Source organism: Lycorma delicatula, chromosome 5 (genome assembly GCF_047948215.1).
Source record: "Lycorma delicatula isolate Av1 chromosome 5, ASM4794821v1, whole genome shotgun sequence".
NCBI lineage: Eukaryota > Metazoa > Arthropoda > Insecta > Hemiptera > Fulgoridae > Lycorma > Lycorma delicatula.
Window position 1 is genome coordinate 66,291,170 of NC_134459.1, and position 8,462 is coordinate 66,299,631.

Below are 8,462 nucleotides of genomic sequence, written 5' to 3' on the forward strand. Positions count from 1 at the left end.
AATTTTGAGATAGTCTACTCGGTAGGATAACTTTACTATAAATGTATTCCAAAAAGTCTTACATTTAAGTAGATTATTCATTGTTTTTTAAACGTCACTTTTAGTTATCCGATTTATCTATTACAGCATATAACGGTTTATAGTCCAATATATAAATGTAGTCTATATAGTCCAATGTTTAAATGTCATCAAGAACACTGATATCACGATGGCTTTGGTTGTACGGGCGTTCAAACCTTCAATCGAAAACTCCTGTTGGTTATGTGTTAAATATATTTATTATTAACCAATGCTGTTTATCCTGTTCGCCTCTTGCGTCTCTGTTTCCTTCATTGATATTTGAATAATGCTTGCTCATATCCGGTGTTATGTTTTAATTTTTTGTTTTACATTTATTATTATGTAAGCTATTAGTTGTGATCAACCGAAACAACCAGTCGATTGTTTCTGTTGAGGTGCGAAACCGCCTGAGAGTCGGGCGGTTGTTTCGCGTTGTGTGTGCAGTATTACCCGATTCACTGATGAGTATTTCAGTAAGCATATAGTAACATTAAATTTTTGTGTTTATGTTTTTTATTTTATCTTATGTATTTTTGTAACTTTTTGTGTAAATATGACTTGCCTAATAAATAACCGTGTCTGAAAGAACAAAACGTATTATGAATTATATGGAGATGGTGTCAAATTTTGGTGATGAAAATATACTTTCAGACTAATCTTATATTCCAGAATAGGATTGTAGATTATCTGAATCTGAGCTTTCATCTGAAAATGTGAAAAAATGAATCAGATGAACGGTAATGCTCAAATAAATGTTGACAATGAAGGAGCTAAAGGCAATTTTTCAAATCAAGAAATAAAAAATTTAGAAAAAAAAAAATATTTTGTAAAAAATGAAGTATGTGGAATTCTGTTGGGCAGAAACAAAAAGTAAAAACTCCTGAAAACAATATAATAAAAATAAAGATTTCCAAGGCAAAAGGTCGAATGATTTATTTAGTAAATAATTCTACATCTGAAGATATATGGCGCTTATTTTTTACAGATATTATTTCAGAAATAGTCAATAACACTAATAAAAAGTTAGAACATGTGCATGAAAAATTACAAAACCTAAATTACAAAAAAACTGACATTATGGAAATAGAAGCATTTGTAGATCTTTTCTTATTTACACTGCTCTGTTAAAATCGGCCAGAGAATCGTATTCACTTTTTTTCTACAGACAGCACTGGCTCCACTGTATTTCAGGCTATAATGTCGTCAAAAGTTGTAAAATTTTACTGCTAGCTCTGAGATTTGATGAAATTCGTCCTCTCGTTTAGAACGAGAAAAGAAAGATCCTGCCGTAGCAATTTCACAAATTTTTGACAAATCTATTTTAAACTGTCAAGGTGCTTGTGTGTATAAAACTTTTATACCTTTTAGAGGACGGTGCCGCTTCTGTGTATATATCCCAAAAAGCCAGCAAAATAAGGTATAAAATTACTAGATTATTAGACACCCGCAGTTCTTACCTTCTGAATGCTTATATATATATATATATATATATATATATATATATATATATATATATATATGTTGGTAGAAAAAGTGATAAAGTAAAATTTTATCAAAAGAAGAACAAAAACTTGAAATACCAACAGAGTGCTATCCATCCTGCAAAACCAATTTTTGGAACAAATAGAAATATTACTTGTGATAACTGGTTTATGTCTATTGAACAAGCAAATGAATTGATGAATAAAAAATTAACATGTGTTTGTACAATGAGTAAAAACAAAAAAGAAATTACACCGGAAGAACTTCTGGTGGCGATAGAATTTATTTAACCTCTCAATACATTTTTTGCTTCACTTATGTGCAGGTGAATTATATTAATGTCAAAGAAAACGTGTTAAAATATATGTAACATTTGTTTAGTTAAGAAAATGAAATTAACTTTACATAAAATACTTTTTATTGAACAAATAAAGTAGAGTATTATGAATAGCAGAATAGTTTCAAAACTTGATAAATATTGGAAAATTTACAGGAGAGAAGTGTTGAAGTAATCAGAGAGTAGTAATTATTCATGCAGTTTGGAGGAGGTATTTAATAAAAATACACTGTGTAAAACTGATTGATATGTAATGAATATATGCACTAAGCAGAAGCATACAAGAGAACTTGTGTGTACGGAGGAGAGTGGAGAAGGTTTTCCAAAAAAAAAAAACCAACAAATATTAAACGGTAAAAAACTTTCTGTGCACACAAAAACAATAGAGAGGAGATGGTGTAGTGTGAAGTATTCTGTACCAGCATTTGGCAAGAAAAAGGAGGATATAAAAAGCTATTTGGCAGAGTACCTATTTAGATGTTCAGTGAAAGATGAGAATGTGATACACAATTTTTTGAAGGCAGTGTTGGATTTATACAAACCATAAAGGTAAGTGATTGGTTCTGAACATACCCTGCTCTACAAAGCTAACCTAACCGCTAGTGATCATGGCATCATCAGAAAGTAGATTTTTTGAAAAATTAAACGTTTCTATGACTTAAAGTTCTGGACCTAATCAGCTATACAAAGGCCAAAATAGATTTGTAGTTCAGTGTCTCCCATTTTGGAAAAACAGCTATGATAGTACAATACATAGAAGTGTAAAAAAGAGACTACATAATAATGTTTAATTTGAGAATAGTTGAATGATAACAAAAACATCAAGTTAAAAAAATTACTAGTTTTATAGTAAATGACAATCTAAAATACTAATTACTTACCTTATGAATGAAAAAAATATTAAAGGTGACTGCCCTTTTAAATACCTTATTTTATTAGTTAATAATGTATTATCATCAAAAATAATGTTAAAAAATTAAAAAAGTAACCTTAAAATTTATTTTAAGAATGAGATGAATTAACTACATGAAAAATGCAGTTATTTCCACTGATATTATTAGGATTACTACCCTTTCAAAAGCATTATTTTTTGTCTTTACGAGATATTATCAAATTATATTCAATTACTACTAAAAAAATTAAACGATAACATTCAAATATTCTTTTATCTAATGAAACAACAAAAATTTATAATCTGTTAGTAATATTCGATTATTTCAATCAAAATGTCATATTCTTATTAATAGTTCAATCTTTTTTGGTTTTCCTCTAGAGGAAATTCATCAGTATTGTTTTTTATTGGAGCTCTCTGTTGAATGCATGGCATTCAATTGGTTAGAAGTCTAAACATAGGTAAGAGGTCGTTATTATTTCTGAACTGAAATAGGTATCAGACTTTCTGATATTGTACTTAACACTTCAGGAAATGCAATATCGTCTTTTCTTATGTTTTTTGGCAGTTAACTTCAACAAATTCATTTTCATCAAAAGAGGGGTTCATATAAAGTGGTCCAATATTTTCTTGTCTAACCTGCACAAAAACACTTTTCAGTACAGAAATTGGAAATTATTAACATCAACTTTTTGAGAAACTAAAGGTGATAATTAAGGGAATGTTATAAAGAGATTTGGCATTTTTAAAATCGTGTAGCTCCATATTAGTCACAGGATACTTTCTTGAACATGATCGGATGAACTGTTCCCAGCCCCATGGCATTAATAGGGTAATGAACTGATTTTTTTGTCTTTTCTTTCTATTAAATTGTGGACTGTATCAGCTTCCATGCGAGTGTGGCCTTTTAGTAAAAACTTTTGGTTGATATGTTTAATTTGCAGATACTTAAGAAGAATGAAGAAAAATCACAATATAACTATAAGATTTTTATTTTGGGCATAGCAGTTAGACCAAATTGCCAGTTCTTTTACTATATAATTTGGTATATTCAGATCAACCCCACTTTAGGATACAGGACGCTATCTCATTTCCCCCATTTTTTCCTTTGACTCTGCCAAATCATGCATGATGCAGAGTTATTTTTACAATCATAAATGGTGAAATTAAAAGTCAATAATTTTTGCTTATAAAAATTAATACTATTTGTTAAGACTGGTGTTGACAAGCATTTGTGAAGATTTATTGTTAAAGATTTATGCTGTTGATGTTCTTTCATTGCCACCATATCAGCAATTTTTTATTTAAATCTGTACAATCTGCAATGTCCCACATTCATTTTGAAACTGTTCTTTTTCTTCTAAGGGCACTTAGAATTTTAGCGTCAAAAGAAGCACAGGTATTGCATGTGTCAGAAGGTGGTGGTTTAAATGAAATATTAAGTTTTGTATTAAAAATGTGATTGTACAACAATTTTTTTGCTACTTTTTTTGGGTACTTTGTTTTCTTTGAAAAACCCCAGATAAAATTATACATGCCTTTTAGAGACTTGTCTGGACCAAAAAAAGTTCTGTTAGTTTTTTTCATGAGTAATGATTCTCATACTATTGGGGTTTTGTTACTTGGCCTGCCTTCCACATTGATTTATCTGTATTATTCCACTTGATTCTTCTTTCTTAAATAATGTCGTTAATGCCACAGTGTTAGATATACTAAGCATATTTAAGAACATTGTCTTACATACTCTAACTTCAGTTCCTGTATACCAATGTATTTTTTTCTTATCCCATCTTTGCTTCGGTTTCTTTCTTTAGATTTAAACTAATTGCATGATATATGAGGGTCATTCAGTAATTAAACAGACAAATAGTTGTGCATCAAAAATGGTTTATTAAATAAACACAATATTTTTGCCTACTTTTCCACGTAATTCCCACCAACTTCTCTGCATTTGTCCCATCTTTTTATGAGTCTTCTTATCTTCTCAGCAAAGAAGGCTTTATCTTGATCTCGAAGTCAGTTTTGTACTTTTTTCTTTACCTCTTCATTGTTGTTGAACTTGATGCCCGCAAAGCTTCTTTCATTGGACCAAACAGATTAAAATCCAAAGGGACAAGTTCAGGGCTGTAAGGAGGATGAGGCAGCAGCTCCCAACCACTTTGCCAATAGTTTCCAGCATCAGTTGTGCCGCATGAGGTTTGAGCATTGTCTTGAAGAGGAAGCCTGCCTTTCCTCTGCCATCTCAGACAATTCCTCTTCAATGTGGGCTTGAGTTTGTTCTCAATGGTGGCTGAGTAGTATAGATTGTTGATAGTGTGTTGTTCCTCCAAATAATCACACAAAATCAGACCATGGGCACTCCAAAAGATGGTTAACATGATCTTACCAGCCAATGGTTGCGTTTTGAATTTCTCACAGACAGGCGATTCAGGGTGTTTCCACTGCATTTTTGATGCTTTGACTCCAGTCAAAATGATGTATTCAAGTTTCATCACAGGTTAAAATCCTATCCAAAAATTGCATCACCTATTATTATTGAAATGATTTTTGAGTTTGTGCAAGTGCGAAATCTCTCAGCTTTGTGATGAAGTATAAGCTCTCTGGGAACCCACCTTGCACAAGTTTACGCTAGTTCAATTTGTTCTGAATGATGGAATGAGTTGTGCCAACATCTACTTCGACATTTTTCAGCAATTTGTTCGACTATAAGTCATCGGTCTTCTTGGATAAGTGAATCAATATGAGAATCCAACACTAGAGATCGACACTATTACCAGACACCTGGAGCGGTGCTCATTAGTCATGTTTTTGCCACCACTTTTAAACTTTTCCATCCACGCATCAAAACTCACACGATTCATGCAATTACTGCCATATTGTTTATTCATCCGAGGGAATATTTCTGATGGTTGTACACTTTCTGAAGGTAAAAATCAGATCACAGAACACTGTTCTTCAGATGTATTTTCTTTGAGCAGACATGCCATCATTACTAAAACTTTGGAAGTTATGTTTACGTAAATATTAATCAAACAGTTGCCTAACACTCTTCGCAAGGTTGCCAACTAACACTTACAAAAGTTTCAGTTGCCTGCATTAAGCATTTCCTTCAATAAAAATGTTTGTCTGTTTATTATTGAGGTGCAACCATATCGGAGAGGTATCTGTTGAGAGCCAGACTAAGGAATGATTCCTGAAAGAGGGCAGCAGCTCTTTCAGTAGTTGTTAGGGGCTTGAGTCAGAATGATTTAAACGGCCATATCAGCATCACCCAGTCCTCTGAGTACTGCGCAGCTGAAAGCAATGGAAAACTACAGCTTCTTTTTTTCCAAGAAAATGTGGCTCTCTGCATTTTCATATAGCAATGATGGAGGCGCCTTTCTTGGTAAAATATTCCGGAGGTAAACTAATCCCCCATTCGGATCTCCGGGTGGGGATTACTAAGGAAGGGGTCACCAAAAAATTAAAAAATAACATTCTACGAGTCGGAGCGTGGAATGTTAGAAGTTTAAAAAAGGTTGGTAGGCTAGAAAATTTAAAAAGGGAAATGGATAGGATAAATGTGGATGTAGTAGGAATTAGTGAGGTTCGGTGGGAAGAGGAAGGCGACTTTTGGTCAGGTGATTTTAGAATAATTAACTCAGCTTCAAATAATGGGCAGGCAGGAGTAGGTTTCATAATGAACAAGAAGATAGGGAAGAGAGTAGAGTATTTCAAAATGCATAGCGATAGAATCATTGTAATAAGGATAAAATCAAAACCTAAACCGACAACGATTGTTAACGTCTATATGCCTACAAGTGCCCATGATGATGATGATGAGGTAGAGTGTGTGTACGAAGAGATTGATGAAGCAATTAAACACGTAAAAGGAGATGAAAATTTAATAATAGTTGGAGATTGGAATGCAAACATTGGAAAAGGCAAGTTAGGAAATATAGTGGGTAATACGGACTGGGCAAAAGGAATGAAAGAAGGGACCAACTTATAGAGTTTTGCACAAAGTATAATTTAGTAATTGCCAACACCCAATTTAAAAATCATAATAGAAGAATATACACTGGAAAAAGCCAGGCGATACTGCAAGGTATCAGATAGATTATATCATGGTTAAGCAAAGATTTAGAAATCAACTCGTTGACTGAAAACTTACCCTGGAGCAGACATTGATAGCGACCATAATTTGGTGATAATGAAATGTAGATTGGGGTTTAAAAACCTGAAGAAAAGGTGTCAGATGAATCGATGGAATTTAGAGAAGCTTGGGGAACAGGAGGTAAAGAAGATTTTTGAGGAGGACATCGCAAGAGGTCTGAGTAAAAAAGATAAGGTAGAAAATGTAGAAGTAGAATGGGAGAATGTTAAAAAGGAAGTTCTTAAATCAGCAGAAGCGAACATAGGCGGAATAAAGAGAACTGGTAGAAAACCTTGGATTTCAGACTATATATTGCAGCTGATGGATGAATGTAGAAAATATAAGAATACTAGTGATGAAGAAAGTAAAAGGAACTATCGGCAATTAAGAAATGCTATAAACAGGAAGTGTAAACTGGCGAAAGAAGAGTGGATTAAAGAAAAGTGTTCAGAAGTGGAAAGAGAAATGAACATTGGTAAAATAGACGGAGCATACAGGAAAGTTAAGGAAAATTTTGGGGAACATAAATTAAAATCTAATAATGTGTTAAACAAAGATGGTGCACCGATATATAATACGAAACGTAAAGGTGATAGATGGGTGGAATATATTGAAGAGTTATACGGAGGAAATGAATTAGAAAATGGTGTTATAGAGGAAGAAGAGGAAGTTGAGGAGGATGAAATGGGAGAAACAATACTGAGATCTGAATTTAAGAGAGCATTAAAAGATTTAAATGGCAGAAAGGCTCCTGGAATAGACGGAATACCTGTAGAATTACTGCGCAGTGCAGGTGAGGAAGCGATTGATAGATTATACAAACTGGTGTATAATATTTATGAGAAAGGGAAATTTCCATCAGACTTCAAAAAATGTGTTATAGTCATGATACCAAAGAAAGCAGGGGCAGATAAATGTGAAGAATACAGAACAATTAGTTTAACTAGTCATGCATCAAAAATCTTAACTAGAATTCTATACAGAAGAATTGAGAGGAGAGTGGAAGAAGTGTTACGAGAAGACAAATTTGGTTTCAGGAAAAGTATAGGGTTAAGGGAAGCAATTTTAGGCCTCAGATTAATAGTAGAAGGAAGATTAAAGAAAAACAAACCAACATACTTGGCATTTATAGACCTAGAAAAGGCATTGATAACGTAGACTGGAATAAAATGTTCAGCATTTTTAAAAAAATTAGGAGTCAAATACAGAGGTAGAAGAACAAAATTGCTAACATGTACAGGAATCAAACAGCAACAGTAATAATTGAAGAAAATAAGAAAGGGAGTCCGACAAGGATGTTCCCTATCTCCGTTACTTTTTAATCTTTACATGGAACTAGCAGTTAATGATGTTAAAGAACAATTTAGATTCGGAGTAACAGTACAAGGTGAAAAGATAAAGATGCTACGATTTGCTGATGATATGGTAATTCTAGCCGAGAGTAAAAAGGATTTAGAAGAAACAATGAACGGCATAGATGAAGTCCTACGCAAGAACTATCGCATGAAAATAAACAAGAACAAAACAAAAGTAATGAAATGTAGTAGAAATAACAA